General features: G+C 42.7%; 1 protein-coding gene across 7 annotated transcripts in view; it reads left to right on the top strand.

Moving 5' to 3' along the window:
• Positions 1-10236: 10236 nt before the first annotated feature.
• Positions 10237-15688, top strand: part of SNCAIP (synuclein alpha interacting protein) — a 150988-nt gene continuing 145536 nt past the window's right edge. For 2 of the 7 annotated variants that reach the window (XM_067731556.1, XM_067731563.1), the window contains exon 1: positions 11044-11194. The gene's annotated coding sequence lies outside the window, so the exon portion shown is untranslated. The other 5 variants (XM_067731562.1, XM_067731558.1, XM_067731557.1 and 2 more) reach the window with 5 other exon arrangements.

Here is a 15688-nt window from a genome sequence, read left to right on the forward strand (position 1 = left end):
TAAACACATCTATCAGCTGAGGAAGGGAGAGTTCCCAGAGGAAAAAGATAATAGCTGTTACAAGAAGGGAGAAGGTCTGCCAAGTAGGCAAAAACAACAGATATACACTAAACATGGGATTTAAAATGTGTCACACTCCATATGAAGAAGTAATAGAGCCTCCCTCATCTCCTTGGTCTTCCTAAATTCTTGAAAATTTTTCCTCCTTAAGTTTCTATAAGTTCTTTGAAAAATCTCTCTCTGGATTGGGAGACGAGATTGCCTGTGTTCTTCTTCCCATGTGTATCCTGTTATGAGCAAAAGGCTCTTGCTTTGGTTTACCCAACTGTCCTGTCATTTGTCTTCCAATGATTTATCTCAAAAGGAAGCTGGTAAAATGAAATATTCTGATTTTTAACATATTTTATTTGAGTGGGGGTGGGGAGAAATACACTGTTTCAGATGGGTTTTTTAAAAGCCTTGAGTTGGTGAGTTGCATAAAAATAACTTATGCTCTTTTCCCTGAGCCAGCAGTCCTTTAAAAAAAGCAGGTGTTCCGGATACTACAGATGACAAACAGCTTTATAACTTACACAAGGAAGAGCAGAGAACAGTGAACTTTTCTGCCAAGTGTTAAAGCCAAGGGCAAAATATTCCAAAATGGGCTTCTCTGTAACCATTTCAAAACAGCAGAAGCCAGAGGATTAGTAAAACAGTAAGTGTACAGTCTGGTCACTTTGAAGCCTGACATATTAGTCAGTTTGCTAAGGGTGTACTTTTATGCAGATCTTTTCATGGGGAAAGATTTTTCCTTTAGCCAAGTATGAAGACACAATAGTTTTTTATCTATCCTCAGCTCATGCTAAGCAACATCAACATCTGTTGCATAATCTACATGGAGTGGGGCTATTGTCATGAAGTTTGCAGAATACCCATTGGCTACCTTAGCTTATTGATTGTAAAGGTTTATTTCTGCTTGTTGAGTTGCTGTTTTAGAGGAAAGAAAGGGAGGTGGGGTATAGGTTTGGAAAATTATGCATGCTCTCTTTTTTAAAAAAAAAAACAAGCAGGGGCTTCCCTGGTGGCGCAGTGGTTGAGAGTCCGCCTGCCGATGCAGGGGACGCAGGCTCGTGCCCCGGTCTGGGAGGATCCCACATGCCGCAGAGCGGCTGGGCCCGTGAGCCATGGCCGCTGAGCCTGCGCGTCCGGAGCCTGTGCTCTGCAGCGGGAGCGGCCACAGCGGTGAGAGGCCTGCGTACCGCAAAAAAAAAAAAAAAAAAAAACAAGCAAAAAAAAAGTAATAAAAAAAAATTAAAAAGCACAAGCAATCTGAAGGACAGTATATCCTGCAGCCCCTCAGTCACTGGCATAAGGATAATGTAGTGCTTTGTTTTATGTTTTTATGCTCCCGGTTTCCTTCTTTGGGAACATCTATAGAGCACATCAATAATTTTTCTCCAATACTTATCAATGAGTTTTTCTACCAAGCATCAATTTTTCCAATACTGTGTAACTGTCACATCCATCTGTTACCTCCCACCAAAACCTGAAGCTGGCTAGCCACCCTCTGACGACACTGTCATCCGTTTTGACACAATGGTGTATGATGGATGTTAGGGAGCAGGTATGATGGGGTGATTTTTCACATTCCCTAGAACCGAGCTGTCCAATAGAAATATAATGCAAGTGAAATATTCAATTTTAAGTTTTGAAGTAGGTGGATGAAAAAAGATTACAGGTGAAATTAATTTTCAATATATTATTTACTCTAATATAGCCCAACATTGTACAATTATTAATGGGATATTTTGCATTCTTTCTTCTGCACTAAGACTTTGAAATCCAGTGTGTCTGTTACACTCACAACACATCTCAGTCTGGACTAATCACGGTTTGAGTGCTTATAAAGACCTCTGGCTAGTGGCTACTCTGTGGAACTGTGCAGCCCTGGAGGGACACTGCAGGCTATACTTAGAGCATTTGCTGTGGACCTGTTGTGTTTTTATAGAATATTACAGATTTATGAGTAGTTCAGTATGCTGTGAACAATAGAATCTTTTGTTTTGTTGTTTTTTTTTTCAAAAATCCTCATTTCCTCAAATCTGTACCAAGATTCCAAGTTCTTTGCCCCGGTCAATGTAGCTACTAAAAGCCGTTGCCAAGGTCATGACAGGTTTTAGAAAATGTGGAAAGTTGAGGAGAAGCGTTCCAAATTTCTAGGTCACAACTCTTAAGTGAAATTCCAAATTAGATAAAATGTTTAAAATGTATCTACCTGATTATTTATGATTCTCATAGAACTTTTCACCACCTCATGATTTTCTGCTACCTACTTGCTCTTAAATGTGTTTTGTGTTCTAGTCTCAATTCTCTAGTGTTTTGGAACAATTAATCTCCTTTCTACTTCGGCTACACATTCCCAATAGCATTGCTTGATCCTCACACCAGGGAGTATACTGTAGGGGTTTTTACTTTCTTTGAAGACTTGCTGTCTAGGGATTATCACTATGCGGTGATATTGTTCTCATAGATGCTTTGTAAGCACTTTAATAAGTCAACATTTCCACTTGTGTTTCCCGAATATATGGTTAATGGTGGCATTGATGATTAGTTTTGTTTTTGTATGTATGTGGTACCAGGCCAAGGGGTAGCTGACATATGGCCCTCCTTAAATCACTTAATTTTTTGAGAATGGCTCTGAACACTTTTGGTTTCTTCATGGTTGATGGAAGGATACTCAGCAGTCGGATCTGGTTCCTCTGTCTGGATCTCTTTTCTCACTGTTCACATGGTTGTCCTCTTTTCTTTCTTCAAACTTCAGAGGCCTTCCCTGACCACCCAACATTATACTATGTCCTCTCTTTCTTTCCCCCCTGCCCCCCAGCAACCTGTTTTTGCCTTCATAGCTCTTTGCAACACGGATATATACTTGTTTATTGACTACCTATAAGGTCAGTCTGATGTCTCTGTTCTGTCCACTCCAATATATCCTAAACAATTAACACAGTGCACAGCAAGTGCTCAAAAATATTTGCTGAATAAATGTGTAACCAAGTACCTTGCATTTTCCCAAGAACAGTATTTTTCCATTTATATCACTTTAATGGTAAACATATCAAAATCATATTGACAGCCCTAGAGTTAAATGCTGATGATACTTCTTTTGCTAAAAATGTTTCTTTAAAAAAATATTTCTTCTCCACCTGTTCCTGAATTGTTAGTCGAATCACCATTGGAGGTCTCGGTAGAATGTTAAATGCTGTTTACAAATGAAGTTAAATATCAAACTAGAGGATAAAATTTTTTTTAAATCTTAAATTGTCAGAGAACCAATGGCAATACTAAAACATGAACTGAAAGGTTTTCTAAATAATATTTCCAATAATCTAAATGATTATAATAAAAGTGGGGTTGTGAACAACTATATACAGACCATACAGGAATCCAGGCTGTACTATTATTGTAGTTTAAGGAGAAAAGAATTCTAGTGCTATTTAATGCCGTGATACAAGTAGAGAAATAGGGATATTTCTATCCAGCTAGGCAGCACTCAGCTTCAGAGTTCATTTTTTCCAGTGAATTCACCCAGGTGCCATAGGCTTTCTAGAGTACATTTATTTAACAAATATTTATTTAAACTTTTTAATGTGTTCAATTTTAAGTTTTCTTAGAATATTAGCTTATTTAATTCTCATAACAATCTTCTGGGTAGGCACTATTAACATCTCATTTTGTAGCTGTGGAAACTAAGGCCTGGTCAAATGAAGTAACTTTGAAGTGGTAAGAAGGGAAGTTGGGATTTACACCCAAGGAGTCTGACTCCCAGATCAGTGTGCTTAACCTCTGTACTGCAGGGCTGCCTTGGACTTTGAGTTTAAAAGCATTCAGCCTATCAACAGTTACAACTTTCTCCATTCTTCCCACAAACCACCTTTAAAACATTTCCCATGATTTACAAGGAACGTTTTTCATCAGCCGTCAGCTTTTCTCATCCAGTCCAATATGTATTTAGCTTTTCTCTCCTTGTTTTCTTCTAAAGAGGACCATATGTCCCCAGGACGAGGAATTGGAAACTGGAAGCTATAAATTTGTGGAAGAAAGTAAAACTCGTAAGACAGTCATATCTAGGCAGACTGAAAATCTTACTTCATTTTCAGAACTGGTCTTTCTTCACAAAACCTGTTTGGAAATAGGATTTATTCTGGTCTGGAACAGTGGGGATTATAATTACTTATGCATTCCATTCACTGACAGCTTTCTTCTGCTAATTAGAGGTAACCAGTTCTAAAGTCTTTGCATAGCTTATCCAAGGGGAAAAGGTTTCTGTTCTATTAATCCCTAGAAGCTGCTTAAAGTCAGAGACCAGTCTATTATAGGTTTAATCCTCATAAAATCTAGATCATTTTATTCCATTTCATAGCCATGGGTATCATCTGTAGAGCTATCCAGTCATCCCCAAATGCGTGTTTTTGGTGTCAAGGTAGAATAGGTGAGAAAAAAGATGAATTACTTGTAAAGACAACAGAAATCCTGAATCCAAGTACATACATATCACAGTAATATTCAAAGCACAGATTATATGCTATGATAAAATCATTAAAATGTAGAAGAGAGACTTTGTAGTTGCCTGTAGGAACAGATGCAATTAAATATACAGTTTGGTTACAATTGGTAAGTAATCAATGGAGTGCATTTTCATAGGTTTCATATTCTGGGATCGTGGCTGGTCCCAGTGAACATGGCATGGTGTTCCCAAGTTGACCTGCGTTCCCGTTTAAATCATTGAACCACACTCAGCTGACCTACGTTCCTGTTTAAAACAACGTCATCAAATTCATTTCAAATACCAAAACCTCCAGTTAGGGATTTAATCTGTTTATGCACACTTGTGAGATCTCTGGTATCTCAACGTGCCCTTGCTTATGAATACTCCATGTTTACAGAATATGAACTTCACAAGACCTCACAGCCATAGTTTTCCAATCTTAAGTGAGTTTTCTCTCTCTTTTTTCCTTGCTAAAGGAAAGAAGCAGGACGATTTGCAGTCAGGGTCAGATGGCCTCAGATAATGTTTGGTTTTAGGCACATTGGCCTGTATCAGAGAATCATTCCTGGAAGGAAAACTACAGGTGCCCCTCCTTGAGAGGGTCTCTTTGTCTCTCTGTCTCTCTCTCTGTCTCTCTCTGACTCTCTGTCTCTCTGCCTCTCTGTCTCTCTCTCTCTCTCTCAAGAGGGCTTTCATCAGTGGGATATACCAATTGTTGAAACCACCCATCCTGGGTCTGCATCTCCAAAATTATTTATCTGTTCTCTTGGCCCAAGTTGGAAAGTAGTGTAACCCAGCAGGCAAATTACTAATTTGGCAGCCCTGGAAAATATATTAACCCAGTGGTATAGCATAGAGTATGCTGTGGCTGAATATTTAATAACTAAGATATTGTTATATATACATACCATGTTATGAACGCAAGAATGCTGATCATTTATCCCAAACTAAGTTGAATACTCTGACATATTTATTTCACCAACAGAAAAAAACAAACCTAAGAAAAAGTTGAATAATAAGGCTGTACAATTTGAAGGATTTTAAACACTTCCCAGTTTTTGCTATAGAGTGTGAAGTAGTTCCCTTAGAGATAAAAATGTTAGATGTAAAAGACTGCTTAGAAAAAACCATTTTAGAGTTAAATAACAGATCCATGACATCAATTCACATCAGTGACTGGAGTCGCTATTAACGAAGATGACAAAAGGAGACCGGAATTTAAAAGGGGGAAAGGATGGTATTAAAGACAAAAACCAGACAAGTGAGATTGATTTTATTCAGGCTATTGCAATTGGAAGACCACCCTAACTCTGAGTATCAGGGTGTTTCTGAGGGGTGATGTTGCGTTAGACTTTTATAGAGAAGAACAGACTAGTTACAGGTGGGATGAGTTACATTTGGGATTGCTGTAATCAGGGGAAGTCTAGGTCAGTTAGCTGAACAGGAAATGTTTTTCTCTGTGTCTAGCAAGTTTCAGTGGGACAAACAGTTCTAATCTCAGCTATTCATTCATGAGACAAAGAATGGGAAGTTGGAGGGTCTGGGTCTAGTCTTGTCAGCACATTCAGGCAGAAAAGGGAAAGTGTGGCCTTCTCGTAGGTAAACAAGAGAGTCATGTGCAAATCTTATGGAGTCATGAGAAAGACTGGACCATGAGTTTGCTCACGGGGAGGTGGCTTTTTGTGGTAAGTCATTTTCTGGAACACAAAACGGTGGGGGCCCTTCTCAACCATCGCTGATTTCTGGGAACGCAGGGCTCAGGCTGGCTTCACCATGATCAATGGCAAATGGATTCAGATTGGAGGCATCAGTGGACACATAGGGAGATGTGACGTGACCCAAAGGAAGATTAGTTCAAATAGATCTGAATGCATCAAGCCACTCTGGGACAGAAAAGGCTTTCCATAAAAAGTAACCTGGAAAAAGTGACCTACTGAAGACGATGTGGGTGGAGTCCCTGGAAGAAGAGACCAGTCCACTGGGCTCAGGTTGCTGCAGAAATATCACTTTTAAATCACAACTGAAGGTTTGTGGATGAAGCTTAAGAATGGGCAGAGTGTCTCTTAGGGCCACGGTGAAGAGTGAGCCCAAGTCAACTTCAGGTAGAATAACGTGTGAACCTGCACAAATCCAACTACGGGGTTAAAGTAAGTATAGTTAAATCCAGCCATGAAAACTTTGTATAGAGTTTGAATCCAGAGTTCCTCTAGGTATCCCAGCAGTTTTACAGCAGATTTGCTCCCTGCTGGTGGTTCATTACGGAAGAGGAGCACAGGGGAAAATCATGGTCCCAAATCAGTTGATTTATCCAAAACTCCTTAATCCCTGATGGATACTTTCTTTGCGTTTTTGCCCCAGGCTGTCTCAGAACACATGGCAAGACATTCATCTGATTGCATTTTTGTACATGGTCTAATTTTTTCCATTTAAAAATACCAACAACAGAATTGCCAATGATCTGTAAGGGTAGGTAAAGCACAGTAATAGGATTAAATGGAATCTCAGGAATATCTCAGTGAATCAGGTTAACAATGCATAAAATTTCTTCTACACCCAATCTTTTATTGAAGTTGCTATAGTATTATAAGCAGCTAAGCTCCTGGGCTTGAATTTCATCTCCCTCTCCAATTCTAGCTTTATTAGAAGTGCTAAGATGAAGCAAAAGGCTAAAACTTGCTCCAAAAAGAGAGAAAAGAAGAAATATTGAAGGGAAAAAAAAATCACTGGAAAGTGAAGAAATGACCACAGAAAACAGGTCAGGTGAAGAATGATAAATTCCTAGTCACTCTCACCTCAGGCACACAAACACCCACGGGTATAGCAAAGATAAGCTCTGTCCAAACAAGTCAAAGATAAGGAGGTGTGTACTGGGAAAAGGAGGTGGGGAGAACATGTGAGAATGTCCTATAACCAGGAGGAAAACTGGGTAAAACCATGTGTTTCTGTAACCATTCCTTTCTCTGTGAAACTCAAAAATGTTCAAAAACTGGGCTCCTAATCATTCTTTATCAGTCACATTTCTTTGCTCTTGATTTTGTGGTTGTTTCAGAAGGTAAAACTGCTATAGAATTTATACTTCTGTTCATCATCTATTTCCATATTTCAGTTCTATGGCTTTTTGTAAAATGCACAGAGATTTTTCTCCTGTTTTATAAGATCTACAGTAAAGTGTAATATGTTCACACCTCCTCATCTTATTATTTACCAAATATCTGGTATATTGTAGGATGCCCTTCCTTGTCCTCTTGTGAGTAGTGGAGCCACATAACTAGTTGTGGCCAATGAGTTGTGAGACGTGACGCGTGTAACTTCTGAGCTGGAGCATTTAATTCCCCGTATGAGACCTTCAAGTTCTCTTTCTCTCACTAGAATGACCAGCAACATTGCTGTTAGTGGCTGTTTCATTAGGCTGGAGTCTTAAAGTGAAAAAGATATGAATCAGAGATGCAGCTGACCTGAAATTGCCATACAGTGAGAGCAGGAAATACATTTTTAATGATCTATGCACCTTTGGGGTTGTTGTTGCATGAGTGCTTGTTACCACAGCATAACCTAACCTATCATGACTAATACAATCACATTTGCAGATGCAGTGTGATCTGATTCTTGATATACATATCTTATAATTAACCATATACATTTGTACAGCAAACAAAGCAAACTTGACTCCAGAATAAAAGAGCAGTCTGGCCCAGCTGAATTATAGGTCCCAACCAGAAATCAGAAAGGACCCCAAACAGGACTCTCTTCAGTGATCCAGACTCTGCAATGAGAAATAAAAATCTGAACCTTTAATGCAGAGTTGGATGTTTTATTAAGCAAATCAACACTTAAAGGATGGGAAAAAAATGACGTCTATTTGATCACTGGCAGTGTTGTAGCAGGTTTATCCAATTTTTGTAGCACAATAAAGATATATTATGGAAACTGTAAAAAGAAAGAGGCAGCTGTTTAATTGTAATAATTGAATGAATAATTACATGGCAACTCCTTGGCAGATGATATACGGTGAAATGAATTTCTGTACTAATTATTTTCGGTAGCTAACTCTTGAATATAAAAATCTGCTCAGTGTCACAGATCCAACTATGAGTAGTATGAACTCCCTGGCATTTAATGCAAACTGACAATTGAATAGAAGGGGAGTAGAAATGGACATGAAGCAGAAATATACTAAATGCTCTAAGAGTTGCATACTCCATGCTGTGACAGGCATGGGAATTCTAAAAATAATCTAGTAGCTATGGCTGGTAAACCATTCCATAGTTAGTACTAGCCTGTAGAGGCACCTGCTGGAATAGGAAACTGAGTATTAGAGGCTAGTTGGTAGTAAGAAGCCACGGAAGGAGTGGGCAGAACAGTTTATTAGCTTGTTAAGAAGTCAATGTTATTTTGAGGAAGCTGGCTTGCTTGCCATCCAGTCTAAAATCTAGCTCTGTTTCAATCCCAATTACTTCACCACTTCCACACTTTGGTATATCAATTTGTGGTTTAGGATTTGGCAAGACTGTGCACAGGAGAAGCAAACCAATGAACAGTCCAAGTAAAAGCAAACTCATCACCTATGTGGGAAACTGTGTATAAGCACAGGTTTATTTTTACAGTGTAAAAATAATCACATGGAAACAATGGTAAACATGTAATCAAAAACATGTTAGAAACAGAATGAACCATAACAAAAGAACTAAAAAAGCAAACGGGGAAAATATCTGAAACAATATCTCAAAGGTTGCTCTTTTAGACTATGGCATGCTATTCCTTGGCTACACAAAAACAAAATTTTCTTTCCTCTGACAACCCATTTTCTGACCATGCAACAGAATCAGAATACTCAGAATAGTTCTTGTTGAACTATTTACACTGAGTTAACACCTGGCTTATTCTTAGAGAGTAGATGTTTAGGGCAGTTGGAAAGAAATAGCCATTTATAACTGTTCAAAAAATTACTCGTTCAATAAGTTAAAATTTGATTTTTAAAAAAGCAGGCTGTCAAAATATTTAAGAGGATGGCAATAAAAGTATGTTGTGTATAGAACATATCAAGGGTGACACCAACTCCATCCATATCTACTGGATGGAAGCAAGATGTGCTTTTCTTAGAGTTTATACTAGGCAAAAAAAAAAAAAAAGGCATTTTTATTTTAACCAGATGTGAAAGAATTAAACCCAATATTTTCAAGTATTTTTAGTGCCATATGATGTCATCTGATTTTATATCTTCTGAGGGATAATGTGTATTTTTTAAATTGTGAAGCCAGTTTCCATGTATGTACTTAAAGTCTTATATATGATAAATTACAATAAACAAATTATAACACTGCAGAACATGCTTTTGGCTGTTTATGTCAAAAAGCAGAGAGAGAAATTTAGTTTCTCAATAGGAAATGGAATTAAAAGCATGTGAAATGTCTTCTGCGGGCCTTCAAGGTAGTCCTTATTTCAGTGACTATTGTACTCCTCCAAATAGGTCCAGGGCAGGGATTGCTGGGCCATGTCCTCCAAATAGTACAATGGCCTCTTTCCTGAAATGCCAACAAAGCAGCCCCTGGACTACATAGGCACTGTTTGCAATATTTCGCTAGTCATCCAGGGAACCACAGTTTTTAAACAACCAGGCCCTTCCTTTTTTATTGGTAATATGTTTTCAGTGACGGTCTTACACATGCTATACATCCCCATTGCCACTAACCCAGATAGGGCCGAATTTCCCAGGATCGTGGCGCCACCCTTGTCTTCTGGAACTGGCAGGGGAAGGAGGAGGCCCTTAAGCGGACAGACGAGAACTTGCTTCCTCGCAATTTTCTCTGGAGCAGCATCAGGCGAGCAGCCACACCCAGGAGCAAGAGTGTGGCCCTCAATGGCTTTGCTGAGTGAGCTTCTCTGAGACGTCTCTCCCGGGAAAGAGATTTCTTAAAAACCATTGAAAGCTTTCCAGAGGGCGAAAGCGAGATGATCGGGAGCCAAGGTTAGCATAAATGCTTCCACTCCTCCTGAGTTCATTTCGGAAACAAGGAAGGAAAGAGGCAGTCACCACTGCTGACTTGTGGATGCCTAATCCAGCAGCTCCCCACCCCGACCCCCCCCCCCCCACCAATTAAGAAAGAGACGCTAAGAGTAAAGTTAATATTACTGCAGGGCCGTTGGTGTATTAAATGTTGTTGAATTAAAAAGCCATTCGCTTAGACCAAAGTCTCCTCCATCCACCACCCACACTTGAGCACAGAACATTCCGGGCAAAGCCCCCTTGCCCTTCCCTCCTTGGCGAAGTCCTCTAGGGTGGGCAAGCCTGGCGTGGGGCGGGGGAGGATTGGGGGCTGAGAACTGTGCCAGCTCCTGAGGACTCTGCCAGGGGCTCCCGAAGCACAGCAATTTCCCAGGACAGTGCCCATGTTCCGTTGCCCCCCCTCCCGCCCTCCCCGAGTCTCTTTTCCCGGCTGAGGCTGGAACCCTGGAATGGTTTGGGGACCAATGAGGTGGCAGCAGTTGACGCAGGGATCACGGTGAGGGGCGATTTCATCTCCGGGGGGAGAGGCCGCCAAGCGGGGGAGGGAGGCGGAGGAGAAAGGGAGAAGCGGGGCAAAAAGTAGGAGGGGAGGAGCGGAGAAAGCCAGTTGAGGGGCGGCAAGGGCAGCAGAGGTACCAGAGCGAAAGGTACAGAAGAAAGAGCAGGTTCGCTGACCGCTTCGGGCAGGAGGGCGGGCGGGGGTACGGGGTGACGAGGCGGTGCGGTCGGGGCGCGGGCCGCCCGGGGGGCGCCGCGGGGAGGGTCGCCGTCAGTCAGGCTGAGGGGGCTCGCGGGCCGGGGGGGCGGGCACCCGGCGCACTGCAACGCGAGGGCACGGCGGCCCCTGAAGCCCGGGAAGCGGTGACCGCGCCCCCATCCCAGAGGTGCGCCCGCGCCGCGCCCCGCTTCCCTCCGCGCCGGCTCCGTGCCCGCCGCCCCGGGGCCGCCCCCGCCCGCTCGCGTCTGTTGCGGGGCCCGGGGAGCAGCGCCGGAGGCCCGGCCGCATTGTGACGTAGCGGGGCCGCGGCAGCGCCTCCGCCGCCCGCCCGCTCCGGCTGCGGCGGTTCCTGCTCCCGCCGCCGCTGTCCATCCGTCCGTCCGTCCGTAGTCCGCGCTCCCGAGCCGCCGCAGCGCCGGGCGCCCCCGGTGAGTCCAGGTCCTGGGCGGGCGCCGCGGGGAGGTGGGGGGCGGCGCCGCGGGCGGCTGAGCCTTTACAAGTTTGCACCGGGCGACCGGGGCGGGTGTCGCCCTGGCTCCCACCGAGCCCCGGGCCCCCTTTGTGCCGCGAGTCCCGGCTGCTCGAGTAGCGGCGGTGCCTCTGCAGAAAGGGTTTGGGGGGAGGTCTCTACAGCGACGGCGGCGGCAGCTGCCAAGCGGCTACTCTCCTTGGGGGAGGGGGGAACAGCCCCCGCCTCAATTTCCAAAGGATTGTTCTTTTCATTTGCCGGTTTCGTGTGGGTATTATTCTTGCTGCTACCTGGGATCGTATCGGAGGCAGGGATGGGCAGTGCCGCGGCTCCTAAGAGCTGAGATAATGAGGGGCGAAGTAATAGTAATAGCAACAGCACCACCAACAATAATAGTAATCGCAGAAGAGGGACGCCTGGGGTTGCCACGGCCCAAGGGGAGCCCCTCACTCAGCCGCACCGCGCCCACTGGCTGCTCCGTCTTGCCCGGGCTTCGACCGCCACCCTCGGGCGCCGTCCTGCGTCCCGGGCTCGTCCGCGTCAGTTTTAGCCAGGAGTGTTTGTCTCCTGGCCTTCTTCCGTGGTGATGACTTTCATCTGCAGGTGGTAAGTGAGGTGAACTGGTATTTTGGCTATTGTCAAATGCCACGTTTTGTTTATTTCATTTTTACGAAAAGAAAAGAGGAAAAATTATGAGCCATTACTGGCAGCCATACAGTTTCCACAGGAAATACTAGCATTCTTTGAGGAACACGCTACTGCTTGCGGGGAAGAAAGTCTTTGGGAAACAAAAAGGCAACAGCATTGTTGCTCATTTTCAATGGACGGCTAGGAGGGGGGGAAACGGTGTTTTTTCCTGTGGGAACAGGCTTTCCTTGGGAAAGTTAATTAAGCTTACTATCAGTGGCCGTTTTTCACTTGCTGGTGGCTGGGCCCCACTCCTCTTGGCTATTACTGACAAGTGTCCATCAAAGAGCCCAGAGGAAGGGAGAACCACTGCAGGGCAGTCTCACCACACACCACGTGCTGTGGAGCCCAGCCAGGATGCAGTTTGCAAAATGAAATAAGGGCTGTCTGGGGAGGTTTATGAGGATTACATGTGTGCAGAGTATGTCAGTCCTCCAAGGTGTCACTCTAAACACATCATTTTCAAGCAGGGCTTTCCTTGCTGAATCTGCAGGAAGGCAAAAACCTATTTCTCTTATTATGGAGCAGATGTCCCAGTTGGGAATGGGTTGAAATCTGTATTTCATTTGTACATACTGAAATTTTAAAAGGCAAAGAGGACAAGGTGTGGGAAAGCAGTATGTTAATGTGTTTACATCTGGGAGAGAATGTCTGTTGGATATTTCTGATGCATCTCAATATTAAATTACATTCAGCTTGGTTAGAGTCTAGGAAGACACCCTTAAGGTGTCCTTAAAACTATTTGAAAAGGTGTGACATTTTCATCAGCATAGCAGAAGTCTCTCTGGAAGGCAGTATTAACTGAAGATTACCCATAACCAAATATGTAGGAGTTCCAGGTCTAGAAACAGGAAGAAAACGATGGTCGTTCTCTTAAGGATCTTTGGACATCTCAGTTAGAAATTAAATATCAAAAATAAGCTATACAATTTTGAACATAAACTTCATTTTATTTATAGGAAGCATTTCATGAGGAAAGGTTACAATATGGTGGATTTGAAATGATGCTGCATTTATTGATTTGACATTTATTGTGTATTGATATCCAAAAGGAAGGGACTAAAGCAAATGAATTTCTCTGTCTACTATGTCACAGCTTTGCTACTTCCAAGTAGTTGTTCCTGTGCAGGTATATAGTAGAAATGCAGAACAGAGGCCAAGAAACTTTGTGTGCGCTGTTGTCTGGGAAGGAATTGTAACGGTACTTTACTGCTCTTAAGAGGAGGGAAACCCACATAACCATCTAATACAAACAAATGATCTTTGATATTATCAGAGAAAGCCTGGAGCTGTTTTTCTTGCCATACTGAAGGCATTTCTTGTCAAGAGAGGAAATCTCCCAAGGAGCAGGTACATCATTATAAGAAACACAAGGGAATTTCTCTTCTAAATGCAAAATCTAATTGAACAGCAGCAAGAGAATCAGTGACACTCTTAGAAGGCTTGTTTTTGGCAGTCTGTCAGATTAGGGTTGCAAACCACATAGGAGAAATAAGTGTCTTGGGAGAAAAATAATTTCCTGGTGAAAATCAGACATTTGCTTCTGTGAAGCTTTTACCTTTATATACTTGTTTCCTTGTGCCCCTTAGACTGGTGTGCAGATTCCACTTACAAGAATTAATTTTCTGAAAATGAATCAATGAAATGGTTACTAATATGATTTATACTATGCATGATATTTTTTAAATGTATGGTTATTATCAAGATTTATGCCGTAACTTGCAAACCTCAAGGCACTTTTTTTTTTTATTATTTCAAATTTATTATTTTTGGCTGTGTTGGGTCTTCGCTACTGCGCGCGGGCCCTCTCCAGTGCGGCGAGCGGGGCCACTCTTCACTGCGGTGCACAGGCTTCTCACTGCGGTGGCCTCTCCCACTGCGGAGCACAGGCTCCAGGCGCGCGGGCTTCAGTAGTTGTGGCTCGCGGGCTCTAGAGCGCAGGCTCAGTAGTTGTGGCGCACAGGCCCAGCCGCCCCGCGGCATGTGGGATTTTCCCGGACCAGGGCTTGAACCCGTGTCCCCTGCATTGGTGGACTCCCAACCACTGTGCCACCAGGAAAGCCCCCTATGCATGATTTTTTGCTTTACATAGGTTAGATAACTAGATTTTATATTTTATGGTTTGTACCTTATCAGCTCTTTTTTTAAGCTTTTAAAAGTAATGATCAAAATATGTGTTGAAATGATTAATATTAATTGATATGATTGATGGCTGGGCCCTGGAAAAGTACTGATCGATTCCTAAATAGTCATTGTGTATACACTTTGTACATACATGGGATATAAAAATATGCAGAGTCTCTTCACAAGGAACTTACAAGGGGGAAATAGGACACATGGAAAATAATGGTACAAAAGATGAAAGAAGATACTTTATGATTGAGTGCCCAAGACACTGAGTAGTAATTGAAAAGGAATTCCCAGGAGAAATTAACCAAATCAGCTTAGATGTTTTATCAGTTATCCATTGCTGTGTAGCAAATCACCCCCAAATGTAGTTGCTTAAAATGATGCTATAGCTTGCAATTCTGTGGTCGGCAGTTCAGGTTGAGTTCAGCTAGGTGGTTCTTCTGCTGGTCTTGGATGAGTTCCTCAGTTATCTTCAGTCAGCTGGTAGCTTGGATGATCTAGGATGACCCCATTTATGTCTGGCAGTTATTAGGTCACATTAACAGGTAACTGGGGCATGTGCCTCCCATTCTCCAGCTGACTAGCATGGGCTTCTTTATGTGGCAGACAAGCAGTGCTCCAAAAGCAGTGAAAGAGAAAATCCCAATTCGAGGTGATCTTTAAGCCTCTGCTTGTACTGTATTATAGTTGCTACCTTCGCATTGGCCAAATCAAATCACAAGGTCACCCCAGATTCAAGGGGTATTGAAAGACTCCACTTACGATCAGAGCGAGCTGCAAAAAATTGTAGCAATTTCTTTTCAATCTAGTACGTATATGAAAACACTTGTTCTAGCAAATGTTTTGTGCTGAGGGATAGTGTACTATAAGATAGTATACTTGGAGACAGCCCAGAATTGAGGCTAGGGAATTGCCCTATAAATCATTGTGCTATAATCTTTGTTCTGAAAACCACAGGTAGAGGAGGAGGAGTGACAACGATAAAATTTTAGCCATATCCTCTCCCAGCGGCGTTAGGATGGTCTGGAGGCAGTAGGTTGGTAGCAGAGTCAGCAGTCCTTGGTGGGAGGTGAGGAAAGCTCTGCAAAGGTGGAGGCAGAGAGAATGGAAAGGGAGGGATCGACCTGGAAGAGCCCAGATTTATCGTTAGGTGAC

Source organism: Pseudorca crassidens, chromosome 3 (assembly GCF_039906515.1).
Source record: "Pseudorca crassidens isolate mPseCra1 chromosome 3, mPseCra1.hap1, whole genome shotgun sequence".
In the NCBI taxonomy this organism is placed as follows: Eukaryota; Metazoa; Chordata; class Mammalia; order Artiodactyla; family Delphinidae; genus Pseudorca; species Pseudorca crassidens.